A 19,531-nucleotide genomic window follows, 5' to 3' on the forward strand; every position below is an offset into this window, starting at 1 on the left:
CAGCCCTTCAGCACCGAGTAAAGGTTCTTCTTTCTTCACATCTGCCAACAGCTCTTGTCAAGGGAAATATTTTATTTATTCAACATGTTTTCCTTGAGAATTTTTCAACATATTTACTCTGAATAGTATTTAAAAGTTGGTAGAAAAAAATCTATGTAGGACTAAGATGCAGTGTATAGCCCCCTTTAACCTTGTTAACTAACGCAAAGAACCTCTGTGTGCTTATTTCAGACTTCAGGGCTCAAGAGGTCTGGATAATCAATGATATATTACTTATCACATTTCCAGAAATCATACCTATGATAATGCAATATGCGAAATGGAAAACCACAACTGTTTTTTATTAACATTGTGGAGAACATTTTATTAATTGAGAAACACCCAATACCTTTACCGATGCTTTATTATCCCACATCAGTCAACTTGGTCCACTCATAAGAAGCTAGAAAAATATAAATTCCTCCTCCTCAGATTGGTTCCTGGTTCAAGCTACAGCCATGTAGCAACAGGAAACAGAGGGCTTATTTGTGATAAGATCCTGGGTGTTCCTACCTATTTTCTATTCAGAGACTACAATCCTCAAAAAGCCACAGGGAGAAAATTGCAATGTAATGTTGCTTTGAATTCTGGAAATTATTTCCTCAAAGTGAAATACTATGAGCGGAAGCAAAAGAAATATGAAAAACTAGATAAGAGCACCTGCTGAGCACTGCAATTTCCCTGGACTACTTCACCGTTACTAAGGGAAGGAATCAAAGAAACTGAGAGTAGTGGACCTGCAGAAGATGTGTGTGATCTGTACACAATGTGAGCAGCAGGGTAGCAGCAGCCCTACACTAGCAATCCACTACTTATTGTTCATTCAATAATTGTTGACTGTTTACTACACATGAAAACTATCTGGCCATGGGCTGTGAGCAATAAGCAAAAACAACCTAATTTTTGCCCTTCAAGAAGTAGAAGGAATAAGTATAAAAGTCAAGACATTCTAGATATTGAAGATAATGGAAGAAAAATAAGTCTAAAGAGAAGCCAGAGTGTGGGGCACATGGAGAAGAGACTGTTATAATTAAGATGGACAAGGAACGGAAACTTGGTAAGTTACATTTGAGACAAAAGTTTACAGAAATGGAGCAGACCCTATCTGTCTTTATCCTGAGAGTGCTGATGAGTGGGTTGGCTCTACCTGGCACACTCTTCCCCTACCTACATGGTGTTCTTTTCACCTCCTTAAGTTTTCAGGGAAAAAATCAGACCATACACGCATGCACACACACACACACACACACACACACACACACACACACACACACACACACACACCTCAAGAAGCACATAGCCCATTGCTACGATCTGGAGATTTTGGCATTTGCCAAGCCAGTTCATGTACTGATAACTTAATCCCCAACATGATGGCATTCAGAGATTTGCCATTTGAAAGGTGGTCTTGTCATGCAGTCAGAGCCTTCATGCATGAGACTGGTGCCTTTATCAAAGAGGCCAAAGGCACTGTGTCTTCTACCATGTGATGATGTAAGAAGAATATGACATGAACAAGAAAATAACCCCTCAGTAGACACAAGACCGGACTGTACTTTCTCTTACACTTTCTTTCTGATGTGTGTGTGTGTGTGTGTGTGTGTGTGCATGGTGTATGTGTGTATGAGGTATATCTGTGTTCACCTGTGTGTATGGGTGCACTCACCTGTGTGTGCACACAAGTAGACTAGAAGTTCATATTGAATGATTTCCTCCATCATTTTCCATGTTGTTCTTATTATTATTGAGACAGGGAGTTTCATTGAATCTAGAATTTGTTGTTGTGGGGCTTTGAGTGAGAATGGCCCTCAAAGGCTCATATATTTGAGTGTTTGGTGTCCAGTTGGTGGAACTGTTTTGGAAAAGGTTAGTAGGTTTTTGCGTTTACCAAGCCAATTCTTATACTGATAACTTAATCCCCAACATAATGACATTAATATATGTGACCTTTGAAAGATGGAAATTGAATGAGGTGTGTCATTGGGGATGGGTGTTGAGGTTTCAAAAGCCCATGCCAGGCCCAATCTCTCTGTCTGCCTGGTACCTGTGGATCAGATGTGAGCTCTCAGCTGCTACCCAAACATCATGCCTGCCTTCTTCCAGGCTCCCTGCAATGAAGATCATGAGTCACTTCTCTGAGATTGTAAGCAAGCTCTGAATTAAATGTTCTTTTTTATATGTTGCCTTGGTCATGGTGTCTCTTCACAGCAATAGACAAGTAAGACAGTATCCTGTATTCTTACCACTGTGGGAGAGGCTAATGCAGAAAATCAAGAGGCGGTTGACACCCTGTCCAATATCATCCTGTAGCACTTTGCATCTACCTTCACAACAGTCCCTATTTCATTTTTATGCAGTTGTTTATATGAATATTTCATTAGGTTGCAATCTACTTAGATTGAGACATGTATAGAATGTTAGTCATGTCTTCCTCAGTCTAACATTACCACTGCTTAATAAGTGAATCCACACATTTTCACAAGATAAAAATTTTAAGCTTCTGTTTTCAGAGTCTGTTATTCTTCTCATGTACTTCTAAGTCTGTCTACGGTATGTTGGAAAACCATTTAGCATCAGTTACTGGAACAACTTCCCAACAGATTTCTCCTGTTTACAGGTTTCCCCACTTCTTTACAACTATCTCCACTTGTTTAGGTTGGGCATGTTCCTTACTTCTGGGCTAAGTAGCCATTCTTTTTTTTTTTTTTTCCTTTCATTTATTTGTTTATTTGATCACTTTACAGACTGATCCCAGCCCCACTATCCTCCCCTCCCAGTCTCATCCCCATGGAGCACCCCTTCCTCCCACTCTGGCAGCTCAGGTTACAGCAGGACCAAGTGCATCCTCTCCCACTAAGGCTGGACAAGGCTGCCCAGCTAGGGGAAAGGGATCCAAAGACAGGCAACAGAGTCAGAGACAGCCCCTCCTCCCATTGTTAGGAGACCCACTTGATGACCAAGCTGCACATCTGCTACATATATGTAGGAGGTCTAGGTCCAGCCCATGTATGCTCTTTGGTTGGTGTTTCAGTGTCTGTGAGCCCCCATGGGCCCAGGTTAATTTACTCTGTAGGTTGTCTTGTAGTATCTTTAACCCCTTCCGCCCCCGCCATCTTTCTTCCCACTCTTCCTCAAAACTCCACGGCCTCAGCCTGCTTTTTTGGGTGTGGGTCTCTGCATTTGTTTCTATCAATTGCTGGGTGAAGCCTCTCAGAAGACAGTTATGCTAGGCTCCTGTCTGTAAGCACAGCAAAATACCATTAATAGTGTCAGAGGAATTTCATTGAAACTGTAGATTGCTTTTGGTAAGATAGCCATTTTCACTATGTTAATCCTACCTATACATAAGCATGGGAGATCTTTCTATCTTCTGATATCTCCTTCAGTTTCTTTCTTCAAATACCTGAAGTACTTGTCATACAATTCTTTCACTTGCTTGGTTAGAATTGCACCAAGGTATTTTATATTATTTGTGGCTATTGTGAAGGGTATTGTTTCTCTAATTTCTTTTTGAGCCTAATTATCATTTGTATAAGCAAGAGCTACTGATTTTTTGAGTTGATTTTGTGTCTACTTACTTTGCTGAAGGTGTTTGTCAGCTGTTCCCTGGTAAAATTTTTGGGGTCACTTTTTTTATACTATCATATCATCTGCCAATAGTGATACTTTGACTTCTTCCTTTCCAATTTGTTTCCCCTTGATCTCCTTTAGTTAGTTGTCTTATTGCTTTAGCTAGAACTTCAGGTACTTTATTGAAAAGATACAGTGAGCAGCCTTGTCTTGTCTGTGATTTTAGTAGATTTGCTTTAAGTTTCTCTACATTTAATTTGATGTTGGCTATTGACTTGCTGTATATTGCGTTTATTATGTTTAGGTATGCACTTTGTATCCCTTATCTCTCCAAGACATCATGGAGAGGGTTGTTAAATTTTGTCAAAGGTGTTTTCCACATCTAATGAGATGATCATGTGGTTTTTTTTTCTTTCAGTTTGTTTATATAGTGGGTTACTTTGATAGATTTTCATATATTGAACCATCCCTGAATCCCTGGGATGGAGCCTATTTGATCAAGGTGGATGGTGCCTTTGATATGTTCTAGGATTCGGTTTGTGAGTATTTTATTGAGTATTTTTACATCAATGTTGATGAGGGGGATTAGTCTAAAAATTTCTTTCTTTGCTGACTCTTTTGTAGTTTAGGTATTAGGGTGACCGTGTCCTCATAGAATGATTTTGGCAGTGTGCGTTCTGTTTCTATTTTGTGGAATAGTTTGAGGAGTATTGGTATTAGCTCTTCTTTGAATGTCTAGTAGATTTCTGTGCTAAAACCACTTGCCTGAGGGCTTTTTTGTTTGGAAGAATTTTAATGACTCCTTCTATTTCCTTAGGGGTTATAGATATATTTATATTGTTTACCTGATCTTGATTTAATATCGGTAGGTGGTATCTATCAAGAAAATCAAACATTTCATTTAGATTGTTTCAATTTTGCAGAGTACATGTTTTTGGAATAAGACCTAATGATTCTTTGGATTTCCTCAGTGTCTGGTATTATGTCTGCCTTTTCATTTCTGATTTTGTTAATTTGGATATTGTCTTTCTGCCCTTCAGTTTGTTTGGTTGTTTGTCTGTTTTGTTGATTTTCTCAAAGAACCAGCTCTTGATTTTTTTGATTCCTTCTATTGTGCTCCCTGTATCTATTTTATTGATTTCATCTGTGAGCTTGATTATTTCCTGCTATCTACTCCTCTTGGGTGTGTTTGCTTCTTTTTGTTCTAGAGCTTTCAGGTGTTCTTTTAAATTGCTAGTATGAGATCGCTCCAGTTTCTTTATGGTGGCACTTAGTGCTATGGACTTTCCTCTTAGCGCTGTGTTCTGTAAGTTTGGGTATGTTGTGGCCTCATTTTAATTGAATTCTAGAAAGTCTTTAAGTGTTTTATTTCCTCCCTGACCTAGTGATAATTGAGTAGAGAGTTGTTCAGTTTCCATAAGATTGTAGGCTTTCTGTTGTTTCTGTTGTTGACGAGTTCCAGCTTTAATCCATGGTGGTCTGATAAAATACAAGGGGTTATTTCAATCTTCTTGTATCTGTTGATACATGCTTTGTAACTGACTATGTGATCAGTTTTTTTTTAATTTTCTTTTTTTTTTAATTTATTCTTGTTACATCTCAATGGTTATCCCATCCCTTGTATCCTCCCATTCTTCCCTCCCTCCCATTTTCCCCTTATTCCCCTCCCCTATGACTGTTCCTGAGGAGGACCTCCTCCCCCTGTATATGCTCCTAGGGTATCAAGTCTCTTCTTGGTGACCTACTGTCCTTCCTCTGAGTGCCACCAGGTCTCCCCCTCTAGGGGACAGGGTCAAATGCAATGGATAAAGAAACTGTGGTACATATACACTATGGAATATGTGATCAGTTTTGGAGAAGATTCCATGAAGTGCTGAGAAGAAGCTACATTCTTTTGTGTTTGGATGGGGTGTTCTATAGATACAGATATATGCTAGGTCCATTTGATCCACAACATTAATTATTTTAATTATTTCTCTTTTTAGTTTCTATTTTAATGACTCGTCCCCCTTGGTGAGAGAGGAATTTTGAAATCTCTCACTATTAACACGTGGGGTTTGATGTGTTATTTAAGCTTTATTAATGTTTCTTTTATGAATGTACATGCCATTGTATTTGGGGCGTAGATGTTCAGAATTAAGATGTCATTTTGGTGGATTTTTTCCTTTGATGAGTAGGAAGCATCCTTCTCCATCTCTTTTGATTAATTTTGGTTGATAGTCTATTTTACTAAATATTAGAATGGCTACTGCAACTTGCTGCTTGGGTCTGTTTGCTTAGAAAACCTTTTTTCAGGCCTTTATGCTGAGGTAATGGCTACCTGGGGCTGAGGTGTGTTTCTTGTATACCACAGAATGATGGATCCTCTTTTCACATTCATTCTGTTAGCCTGATTATTTTTTGGGGGGGGGGCAGAAATCGAGATCACCGATATCGATAGATATTAGTGACTAATGATTGTTAATTCCTGCTATTTTGATGTTGGGGGTGTTAGTATGTGTGTGTTTCTCTTCTTTTGTGCAATTATTTATTTCCTGTGTTTTCTTGGATCTAGACAACCTGCTTGGGTTGGAGTTTTCCTTCTAATATTTACTGTAGGGGTAGCTTTGTGGACAGATGTTGCTTAAATTTGGCTTTGTCTTAAAATATCTTGTTTTAAGACAGCGTTCCAACCCTGACTCTACACCTGGCTAGACACAGTCTAATACCTTCGTGAATCCAAGGAAAAACTTTCCAAGCTGCTTTCCAGAGCCTTCAAAAGTAGCTTTCCTATTTCCTGTCTTATCCCCTTCTTTTTTCCCACCAAATTCCACCTTCTGCCCTAGTCTTCTTCCTATTTTCATGTTTTTCTTCTAGTTCACTACGATTAATTAGGGTCTCACACAAGAGCTGTGGTGGGAGATATTTACATGAGCAAGGGCAAATTAACATTTACGCGCTTAGCCCTTAATCATACATCCCTTAGTCTTCTCTAGTGCTCAGAGAAGAGTTTTCCATGGCTGTTTTCTTAGAACACTGAGGTTAAATTTGGGCTTCCAACCAATATTTGTGTTCTGAGAGCGTATGATTTTCTCCAAACCCAATGGATCAATTAACAAACAAAAAATCACAAGTAAGTATGCGATGTGCTGTATATATGTACATGTGAAATACAGATAAGAATTCAGGAATTTGATTTAGGAAAACCCATTTAGCTAAACTCATAGAGATTTAATGCATGGAAAGGGAATTGGGTTGAATTCAATATTAATCAGAAAAGAATGGGTTGGCAGAGAGAGGTGTTTGGGAAGGATAAAGCCCAAGGAAAAAGCTGAGAGGGCAGAGGCATACATTTGTTTGTAAGAGTTATGAGTATACATTTTGTCAAAATTAAAATCCATCTAATATAGACTTTTGCTAAAAGAAAAAAAGTGTGGGTTTGGACTAGTGCCTGGCATGTGGGTAATATAGATCTGATGGTCCACTGATACAAATCATTACTTACTTGAGGACTATCAGTATCACCCCAAAGTAAACTGGAGATGTAATCCGGAGATAAGTTTAGGAAAAAAGAATACAATGAATATCATAAAGCTAGATTCGTGGAGACTGTTCACTTAAACGATTGTGTTTATATTTTATGACTAGAATATGTTCTCACAGGTTTATTGGGTTGATACTTACAGTTAAATATTCTCTTCTCTGAAGTACATTGTAACAATTTACCCAAGGACAAGTAGATATGAGATCATGTTCTTTACAACCCAAAACTTCATGTTAAAAAGGACATGCATTAGCAAGCTGATTTGTTACTTTAAATTTCAGCAAATTACCATCTTGAAAAGTTTTCATCTTACTTTTCTGACAATTACTTAACCCTTAATTTCTAGAGTCCACGTCAAGTCCAAATCTTGGTAGGCAGTGGACTCTAAGCCTACTCAAAGGAATCTGACAGGTGGGAGAGAGGAGATAAGTGCCCAGGTGAATCATTACCTTTTATTTGCAGGAAAAGGGTGTGCCAACGTTAAATAGATGTACTGAGTTAGGACTAGTGTGAGTCAGAGAAGTGATAACAGAAGACAGGACAGAAAGCCTAGTTCATCAAAGCTATGGATCAGTGACAAACCTGAAGTGTATACCTAAGCAGAAGTGAGGGGCAAGCTTTGATAGTCATGGCTGGCTTTTGAGTATTTCTCATAAAAAAAAAAAGAGGGGAAGTCAGGTAGCACCAAAAAGAAAGTAATTATTTTAAGTTAAGAAACCCTTGAAATTAGAAAGTAGCTCTCCTTAGAGCAATGAAATTAAACTCCACAGGAATGAAACATGGTCAGTAAATAGAAATGTGCTCATAGGGTATCAAGTCTCTTCTTGGTAGCTCAGTCACAGTCATAGGGGAGGGGAGTAAGGGGAAAATGGGAGGGAGGGAGGAATGGGAGGATACAAGGGATGGGATAACCATTGAGATGTAATAAGAATAAATTAATAAAATAAAATTTAAAAATTAAAAAAAAAAAGAAAAAGAAATGTGCTACATTTGGAAGAGGCCTTATATAGTGCTGGCTGTACTCATGATATCAGCCTACCGTGTACTCCACTGAAACTTGTCTGCATTGCTGGTTAAACCAGTCATCTGATCATGTTACCTGAATGTCAGAGCTGCAGTGCTTGTTAGCAGCTAGACTTCTTTAATGTGAACATTTTCTCTTCTAAATGATATGTGTTTTTTGTCTCCACAACTGTTTCTTATACAATATCAGCATTTTCCATGGGATCCTCCTGAAGGTCAGTTTTAAAGTGACCATCTTCTACCACAACCCACTTGATCTGAATACCACATCACACCTTCAAATAAATAGTCTACATGGGACAGCGAATAGATGTTAAATTCAGAATCTGAAGGAGCTCATTTATACATTAGCTGTGTTCCCAGATCTAGCCAATGGACAGGACATTCTCCACAGTTGAGTGGAGAGTGGGGACTGACTTTCACACAAACTCTGGTGCCCCATATATGACCAGGTCTCCTGGATGGGGAGGCCTGGTGGCACTCAGAGGAAGGACAGCAGGTTACCAAGAAGAGACTTGATACCCTATGAGCATATACAGGGGGAGGTAATCCCCCTCAGTCACAGTCATAGGGGAGGGGAATAAGGGGAAAATGGGAGGGAGGGAGGAATGGAAGGATACAAGGGATGAGGTAACCATTGAGATGTAATAAGAATAAATTAATAAAATATATTAAAAATTAACTCCTTTTCAAATTTCTCTTTTCTAATCTGCAAACTTTGGTATATCTATGTAGGACTAAGGACTGGATTGCCTAAAACATCTGTCTTGATAATTGCTCTAATTATTAATAACTTGGTGGACTTTAGCAGTGTTACATTGTTAGCTTGTATTGGCTTTATGTCTACTTTTAGCTCCAATATTTTTCTTATGACTTGCTTCCAAGCTATATTCTTCACATCTTGCACTTTCGTAATTGATTTTTTTTAATTTCTAAAGCCAGGAATTTACAAGTTTCCCAGCTCTATTTTGAGTTTGGCAGTTAAGCTCACATTTACACTCTGTCTAAAAGTGTATGGATATTGATTTATCATTTTCTAAATTGGCTATTATTGGAAGTCTTTTTGAACTCTTCAAATGTCTTTTAGATGCACATGTGTGGAAGTTCTTCCATGTGTCAAGTGGTAAAGTTGCATCTAAGACTCATGATGTTAAAAAGCAAAATTTAAAACAAAACTGTCTTTGTAAGTGTGCTTATAAATGTGCTGTTGATTCAACAAATATTAATTAATTTATGCTGTGCCTAGAACTACATTAAAGAGCTTCAGAACACTATCTCATTTAATCTTTACTCCACCTTATCAGCCTGAAATTGTTATTATGAATAATTTTAAATAAATAAAAAAGAGACTTCAGGATTAAATTTAAAATGCTTTTTCTGAGTCATACAATCTTTTTTCATCAGATATTTTTTAATCACTTTATGTTGCAACCACAGTCCCTTCCTCCTCTCCTCTAAGTCCCACCTCCCTCTCTCTTCCCTATACACCCCCTCCCCTACTCCCCATCACATCAAGTCAGAGCAGGACTGAGGGCATGCTCTTTCACTGAAGCCTGACAAGGCATCCCCACCAGGGGAAAGTAATTGAAAAGAATCATACAATCTTAACATGTTAGAGTTCTGTTGTTCTGAAGGAAAGTGGAAAATGGATGTAGTCTTTATTGTAAGATCAGAGTAACGATCTCATATCTGGTTTGGTGGAACTTCACAATTGTGAAGTTGATGAGATCCAGAGTCATCTGGAATATGCACGTGTAGACATGCCTGCCAGAGAGTATCTTCATTAAACGAGGTGTAAAGATCTGCCCACTCTGAGTGGTATCATTCCCTAGGCTGTGATCCTGGGTTGTATAAAGTGGCAGAAATGAGCTGAGCACAAGTGCTCATCTTTCTTTGCTTAATGACTGCAGAAACATCTGACCAGTGGCCCAGGTTTCTGCTGCCATGACTTCTGCAACCTGGTGAACTGCTAACTTGAACTATGAACCAAAATAATCCCTTTTTCTTTTTTGCTTTGTCGTACTATTTTGGTGCAGCATTGCTTTAAATGTTTTTTTTTTATTGTGTTTCAATTATTTTTTATGTTTTAGGTAATGCTTTCTTGTGTTAGTATAGATATTTTATCATATATTATATAGATATGTTATCTCACATTTAAAATAAAAGAGAAAGCTATTACAGGGTTTTCAAAAATAATTGATCCAAGGTCAAGAAAGCTGCCTTTTTAGACATGAGTGACTTCTTTGGTTGAAAACCCACTTCAATGGTTATTGTTATATTGTATCCATATAATTCTTTGACTTTCTTCATTATCATCCATTTGCTTTGTTTAGTTTTAGTTACCTGACATCAATCATAGTCCAAAATTATTAATTATAAAATTCTAGAACTAGAGGACTTAGAGGCAAACATGGTGCCTCACAAAATGGTGGACAGTGTTGTCTTCTAATCTTCCACAAACATGCATACATACATGCATGTGTGCACATTCTGCACATTCCTGTGTACATATGGACACTTTCATACACACACACACACACACACACACACACACACATTCCAGAATATCTGTTTCCCTAGGTATCTTTTTCAGCTTGGAACATGACTCATCTACTGTTCAGTGCTTCTATTCTGTACGCCCTTTACACCTGTCAATCACTCAATTTTTGTTATCTGGCTAAATGTTGAAGTATCACAGTATTTCTGTTGGGTTTTTGAGATAGGGTTTCTCTGTGTAGCCTTGGCTGTCCTGGACTCGCTTTATAGTCCAAGCTGGCCTTGAACTCACAGCAATCCACCTGCCTTTGCCTCCTGAGTGCTGGGATTAAAGGTGTGTGCCACCATGCCCGGCTCAAGTATCACAGTATTTATGTTCATATAACCTCATGTAAGACCTTAAATATAAATCACAATGCTTACATCATTTTCTTCACTTTATGTCAACATATAGGCATTATATCATCTCATATTATTATAAGGAGGAGGGGGAATATAGTACAATGATATATATATATATATATATATTACACAAAGTGACAGAAAAGACAAAACCAGACTATATGTATACAACCTTTTCCACTGTATACTATTTTAATTGACCTGCTCTATTATTAACTATAGATTTCAATCTCTTATTGTGCCTAATTTATCAACTAAAGTTTATTAATTAGCATATAAATATCAAAGGAAATAGAGTCTTTGTAGGATTTGGTATTATCTGTGTTACCCAGAATTCATTGTGGTTCTTGGACAATATGAAGATCATACTATCATTTATTCTTATTTTTCTCTATCAGTTATCATAAAAGAACATCTGATGGTTTGGGTACTGAGCTGGTCCAATGGGCAAAGGCCCTGGCCACTAACCCTTGGTAACTTAAGTTCAATCCCCAGGACCCACACTGTCAGAACCAATCGCTACATGTTGTCCTCTGACCTGCACACATACACTGTGGCATGCATAAGCTTCCTCCCAACATGGGCACAAAAGACATAAAACATAAATCATCTAGGGCTGAGAGAAAAAGAATCAATGCTCAGTGTTTCCCAAAATGTACAGATATTTGAAGTTTTACATTCTTTCATCAAGGGCTTACATTCTGTTTCAGAGGAAGCAAGAGAAGAGAGCAATGCTATTATTTATTCCACCTATAAAACAAGCTCTCACAAACTACACTCTTTGTTTCTAAGTTACATAGGCCATTTGTTTGTGTTTCAGAATTTCCTTCAGAATCATTCTTTTGAAGGATGGTATTCTTATTTTAAAAATATATGGCATTTCGTGCTGCTTTGAGTACAGTGAACCAGATTTGCTCTGCTAGCAAACTTCCCTGGAGGACTGAAGGGGCACTTTGGGAAGCTCCAATAATTCTCATTGCCTATTAGGGCACCACTCCAGAAACTGCTTCTGAGATGCTTGGGAATAGAAAGCTTTTATGTCTTTAAGTAATAGCTTCTATGTGGTACCTCAGTGATCCTAACTTGCAGGTGGGGCACAGCTTGCTTTCCAGCTTCCTGTCCAGGAGCCACACTTCATGACTTCTAGAATGGATGCTGCTGTTAACTACTTGTGTGGCTGTCTACAACTTGTCTTCTTTCCCAGTTCTGTTTCTACACCAAAAGTGCAGGAGGATTAGATGACAGTGACCCCAAAAGCCACAGTTCACAAAAATTCAGCTTCAATATGCAGCAAAATCAAAGAATATAGAAAACACTGTGTTTTCTGCTTACCTTGTATGTGTTCTTATCTCAGACAAATTCCCTGAGAGACTCTGCTACTTTACTCTATCTGCTACAACACACGCCTGTGAATTTGTTCTCTGTTTCCTGCTGATAGAAATTTCTTTTTAGACTTGTAAAGCTCAGACCTATTTGACTCTGGTTGCTTAGGGAAGCCTCCAGGTGTGTGACTTTGAAACAGCATTGATTATTGATTTTCTGCTAAATTATCAATAGGAAGACTGTCCCCAGTGTGAGTCAATGAGGCTATCCAAGGCCAGAGAGATAGAACACAGAATGCAAGAAGCCCACAAGCAAGAGTAGAGATGAGAGAGCAGATGACTGGAGGGCAAGGCTTTGATCAGTGGCTATTTAAGCAGAGGAAGCTGGATCCCCTGTCAAACGGACTCCTGTCTGATGAGTTGAGATTCTCTATGAGCTTTGTCCTGGGGAACTTCAAAGAAAGCAATGTCGAGCAGAAAACACTCTGCACCTAGAGGCAGAACCCAGAATATTGTTTAATAGAACTCTGGTGCTCCTATCTTTAAAGCTCAAAGGGACAGAAGTCAAGAGCATATTATCTTCCCATGCAGTTGTCCAAACCTAATAATTATTACTACAGTTGACACCTCACCCCTGCCAAAATAAATCCAAGTGAAGTGCGAGAACACACAGAGAACAAAATCAAAGCAGAGGGAAATTGGGGAGAGCTACGAGTAAGGAAAACATATACCATCACAGATATGCCAGGAACAGAGGAACCACAAGTCCCATGAGACCCCACTCTCCTGTGACAGCTCTACAAACTGTCCACTTCTCAAAACCAGATGAACATGCCACAAAAGGTTTCGTAGACTACTTTTTCCTTTTTTATTATAATCACATTTCTTTTTTAAAAAACATATACATTTATATTATTGCACATAAATAAAATAAACTACATACAACAAGAAGAACCATGAAACAATCAGGAGTTACAAAACTGTTACATTGATAGTGACTTGGCTATTTGTACTTGGCAAACTTAAAGCAAACATCTTTCTTATCTTGTTGGGTCTCAATATCTGAATGAAAATCAATGTCTATAATAGCTCATCTCTATTAACTTAAAACATCTATCTAGACCTAAAAACATCTTAACCCCTAACCAACTAAGCTTAATTATAAGACTAAACTATCTTATCTTCAATCCCATCAGAGACCAAATATATATATATATGTACATTAGTGTTCAACATGCCTAGCCAGCAGAGAAATGCAAATTCAAACTACTATACCAGCCTAGTGAGAATAGCAATCATCAAAAAAGCAAGTTCTGGCTAGGACATGGGGAAAGAGGAATCCTAGCACACTGTTGGGAGTGTATTGAACTTTAATCTATAAGGCGTTTCCTGAGTTCTGAGACCTTGGATGGATATTCTGAAAACATCCACATTAATTTCACTGATATCACGGTTTTCCCGAGACTCCCTCTAGGAAGTTGCTAGAAAAGGAGCTTATCTCATCTTATTCATTATGCACAGAAGCTCCATTATATGCCTCCACAGCAATGTGAACAATGTGTGGGTTTAAACTCTTGCTGTTCCACCACTATCTGCCCCTGGATGTCCCTGGTAGGATGACCTTGGGCCACAAACACTCTGGAAGTACGAGTGGTACTGGATGGAGTTCATTGTGTTGCTAGTCAGAAGGTTTCTTTCAGCCGTGCTGGGTTAGATATCGCCTTCTATCATCTTACTTACTGGACTAGGGTTCAGGGAATGCACTAGACAGAGAGGCTGCTAAAAACCCCCTTCCTCAGAGGGTGCCCAATGCACTCAGTCTGTACAGGCTTGTAGAGATTGTCTTGGCAGAGGGGCGTTCCTGTGGAATCTCATAGGTTATTTGCACTTTATATACATCTACGGATTTCAAAGGTTGTTGAAAAGAGAATATAATTACATCTACAACATGGTGCATCAAAAGCATCAGAATTGCTTGGTCTGGATTTACAAGAGAAACACGGAAATAGTGCCACTCTCTAACTTTTAATTTGGATTTGCAGATTCCAGTTATCTTTGTCATTGTAATATTGATAATAGAATTGGGAAGATACCAACTGTCCACTGTTTCAACAATGCCTAAACTCTATTATGGGAATTCACACTATATAGTTGGCCAAGAAAAAGACATAAGCACTACATTTGTTTCAAACTTAGGTTCAGAGAACTATATGTTATTATATGAATTAAATAAAAAATAATTATTTACAACCTTGTTTATAATTCTATATTACAATCATAAAAGAAGCCACCTAAGGAGATCAGGATTTCAATAAGAGACTAATTGATCATGAGCTTTGGGTGCAGAAACAAAAACAAAAACAAAACAAAAAATCCCCAAACATACAAAAGAGCTTTGGGTGAAACTTATGATATAGTGTGAACATTTGCAACAATGGCATCCATTTAATAAGTTTCAACAAGTGCAGAAGCAGTGTGACTCGCACAGACCTGGCCTTCCTTTTTTGCCAAGGTGATGTTTTATTAAACGGTGACATTATCATTCTGTTCTTAATAGAAAACACAGGAAGGGTGCTCTTGATCAAAACCAGCTTCCTGATAATCCCAATTAAGTGTCAGTTGCCTAGCTTCTACTGCGATGAAAGTTGCCAAGTGTTAGATCTCTGGCATTGAGTTAATTCCATGATGGCACTGGCTGGGGTACAGTTTAAGAGAAACTGTGGAGCAGAGTCTGTTGGCACAAATCTTGAGTAGGAGGAGTAAATGTTTCTAACACATTGTGTGCTTCCACGTCCATCTGGCGTTCTCAAATAAGAGCTGGGAGGTCTGCAAAATGTGCTTGATGGGACATTTGAGAAAGAAATCTGACCTAATACACAGTCACATTCTCTTTTATTACAGTAGCTGCTAGGTAGGCTGGTGGACTGAGCAGGCTATAACTGTATTCTATTTAAAATGAGTTTTAGAGATGATCCTTCTCTTTTGATAAAACCATGCATGGCACTTCTACATTTGAAAAAAAGTCTTTTATGGACTCAAACCTTCTATTGCATGTTTATTTTTTTTAACCATGAGAAGCACAACTTGAATAATGACCACAAGTGTGCCAAATGATCATTTCTCAGTTTTCAGAATGCAGATACTTGCTTCTCCACCTGGTACCTGATTCACTATGAATTGCATCATCTTGTTAAATTACTTGTGCATATAACATTTTCATATGACATCCAAATGCAACATCAAAAATACCTTGAAATGGAAAATTCCTCCTATTTCCAAAGAAACTAAGTACTCTGATGAGTCCTTTGAACAGTTTACATGTTTGCATATTCAAATATACATTCACCCCTCAAAATATTTTTTACATATATCTTTGTAGTCTGTTCTTTTATTTGGAACAATAGCACTGATAGTTCTTTAACATGTTCAAATTACAGTTTATTTAATTTGTGTGTGTGTGTGTGTGTGTGTGTGTGTGTGCATGCGCACGCATGTGTGTACATGTCTGTAGATACCTGTGTGCTACAGAAAGCATATGGAGGTCAGAAGATAGTTTTCAGGGGTAGTTTCCTCCTTCCATCATGTGGGTGCCAAGGATTGAACTCAGGATCAGGTGGATGCCTATATATATTTAACTGTAGTCGTTGTATTGATTATACTTAGAAACCAGCTTTCTAATCAGAATCTAGTGAGTCTTAACCTGTGGACCATGACTATTTTGGGGGTTGCCTATCAGATATCCTGCATATAGGATATTTACATTATTATTCATAATCGTAGCAAAATTACAATTATGATGTAGCAATGGAACAATTTTATAGTTGGGGGGTCACCACAACATGTGGAATGGTATTAAAGGGGCACAGCATTAGGGAGGTTGAGAACTTCTGCCTAATGGTCATGTAGTTGTTTTTGAAAGGCAACCAATTTTGTCACTGTATGAAACCACATTGTTCCCTCTTCGGGGATAATTGACAAGTTGCACCTGGTGCGCACAGAATGCATCTGCTTATTACTAACTTATTGGCAGCATGTGGGCTACGCCCCCATCAGGTACTGTTTCCGGGTACTGGATCCAAGATGACTGGGCTGTACCCAGATGAGGAGGAAGAAGTTCAAGGTGTCCAATTAGTAATGGGAACTCTGCATCAGGGCAGCTGGAGTTCAAGGCACAGCAGCCAAGAGTGAATGGTCAGAGATGAGCTAACCCCATGGAGCAGAACTCTGTCTGGGAAAAAAAAAATATTTCCTGAATACCCCTGCTACAGTTTGAACATTTGTAATCCTGTCAATTGATGTGTTGAGATTCTAATTTCTAAGGGTGTAGTGTCAGGGATAAAGGCCTTTGGAAGGTGATTACGTTGCGATGGTGGTGTCACCATGAATGAAAGCAGTGTCCTTATGAAATAGAACATTGCAGGGCTGTGCAACTTTTTGACCCTGAAACTTGCCACTGTCATGTACAGTTTGTGTTCCAGTACCACATTTAAGTAAGGCTATGATTTTGTGTAGTTCTTTATTCATTAAAGTAGCCCCTGGCCCTTTAATGAACGGGGGAATATAATGAGAACTGTAGCCTCGACCTGTCGATGACTTAACATGGGAAGTGGCAGATAGGAAGTGTTCCCTACAAAAAGGAAATCACCCCTCACTGGACACAGCTCATCAGCACCTTGGTCATGGACTCCTCAGATTCCACAATATGGAAACCCTTCTGTGGCCCATGCATTACCCGATGTGTGGTGTTTGGTTGTAACAACCCAAACGGACTCTTAGAAATGTCTCTGCTAGAGGTGGCTGTCACTCAAAATATACCCTTATTGAGCAAGTCAACATCTTCCACACTTACTGTCCCAGAGCTTTTGCCCCATTTTGCTGTTGGTTCCCTCATACCCAGGGCCCAGATGTCACAGGTGGTCTATCTCCTTGGCCTAGCATCTCCAGGCACAGGACAGGCAACTCGTTGCTTCTACCCCTTCCAAGACCTTACTGAAATATATGTTGCTTGCAAGTGCATTTTAGGTCTCTGCTTAATCCCCGTCCCCTGCAAATCTTTCCAATAATCCCCTTTACTTTCATCTGAGATTGAAATTTTTACCCCTAGGATCATGTAGAGTGCCTCCCTTAGCAACACACATTCACATGCTTGTGTAGAAATGTTTAAAGAGATGGAGATGAAAATGATGCTTTGAAACAATGAATTTCTGCTGATGGCAGGGTAGGCTTTTGGACGCAGGTGTTTCCATCCCCCCACCCCACCCCCACCCCAAACCATTCAAATCCAGCACAGAACTTTCTGTCTCACAGTAGGATCAGACCTGAGTGGTCACTAGAGCATTAAAGTGTTACCAGATGCTTTTCTGCTATTGAAGGCTTAAGAAAACACCCTCCCTGTGCTTGGAACTTCAAAGAGGCCCTCAGGCTTCCTTACTGTCTCTTTCCGGCCCGTGTTCACCTAGTAACATGAAATCTCAAGTCACCGCTTGTTTCAGGAAACCTAGTTTCTCGATGCCTAACAACATAGAAAGACCACGAGTTTTGTTTTGTTTGGTTTGGGTTTTTTTTTTTTTTTTAATTAATTTATTCTTGTTACATCTCAATGTTTATCCCATCCCTTGTATCCTCCCATTCCTCCCCTCCCCCATTTTCCCATTATTCCCCTCCCCTATGACTGTTCCTGAGGGGGGATTACGTCCCCCTATATATTCTCATAGGGTATCAAGTCTCTTCTTGGCTACTTGCTGTCCTTCCTCTGAGTGCCACCAGGTCTCCCCCTCCAGGGGACATGGTCAAATGTGAGGCACCAGAGTACCTGAGAAAGTCGTATCACACTCTCCACTCAACTGTGGAGAATATTCTGACCATTGGCTAGATCTGGGAAGGGGTTTAAAGTTTACCTCCTGTATTGTCCTTGGCTGGTGCCTTAGTTTGAGCGGGACCCCTGGGCCCAAATCTGCCTATCATATTGTTCTACTTGTAGATTTCTAGGACCCTCTGGATCCTTTTATTTTGCTGTTCTCCCATGCGTCTCTCATTTAGAGTCCCAATAGGATTGGTTTTTGAGACAGGGTTTTTCTGTGTAGCCTTGACTGTCCTGGACTAGCCTTAACTATCCTCCTCCCTTTATTAATCCTTTCTCCAAATTCTGGCTCAAATGCTTTTAGGGTTATATGTTCTCTCTGATGGGTATGGATGTACCCAAAGTGGTCTGCACCCATTAACTTGCCATGTATCAGAGTATAAAGCCTGGTATTTTAGTTCATACTTAGATGTTGTCTATTCATTTCTATAGATGTCAGTATTGTATCTTTTAAAACAACATGTTTTTAATTTTTTGAAAATAAAATATAATTATATCATTATTTCCCCTTTCCTCTTTTCCCTCTGACCCTTTCTATGTACCTGTCCTTGTTTTCTCTTAAATATATGTACTCAATTTTCTTTTTTAAAAAATAAATTAATTTGTTTGCTTTTTCACTTTACATCCTGGTAATAACCCTATCCCTTGTTTCAGGAAACCCAGTCCCACCTTCCCTCCTTTTCCTCCTTCTTCTCCCCTATTCCTCAGAAAAGGGAGCCCCCCTTCCCACCCACCCCAGCTCATCAAGTCATATCAGGACTGAGTGCACCCTCTTCCCCTGTGGCCTGGCAAGGGAGTTCCACCAGGGGAGGAGTAATAAAAAAGTTGGCAAAAGAGTCCATGTCAGAGAGAGTCCATGCTCCCTTTAATAGAGGACCCACATGAAGCCTGAGCTGCCCATTGGCTACAACTTTGTAGGGGTATTGGACTAGTCCATGCAATGTCCTTGGTTGGTGTTATAGTCTCAGCAGATTCCTCTGGGCCTGGTTAGTTGGTTCTGTTGGTCTTCCTGTGAAGCTCCTGTCACCTCCAGGTCCTTTTATCCTCCCCTCCCCCACTTTTCCACAAGACTATCTATGTGTTGCCCAATGTTCGGCTCTGAGTTTCAGCATCTGTCTTGAAGTGCTGCTGGAGTACCCTTTCAGAACACAACTCTGCTAGGCTCCTGCCTGCAAGCATAGCAGAATGTCATTAATTGTGCCAGAGGTTGATTCTCTCTCATGGGGTGAGTCTTGGGTTGGACCACGCATTGGTTGGACATTCCCTCATACTCTGATGTTTCTGCTCTATCTTTAT

This window comes from Acomys russatus, chromosome 23 (genome assembly GCF_903995435.1).
Source record: "Acomys russatus chromosome 23, mAcoRus1.1, whole genome shotgun sequence".
Classification (NCBI taxonomy): domain Eukaryota; kingdom Metazoa; phylum Chordata; class Mammalia; order Rodentia; family Muridae; genus Acomys; species Acomys russatus.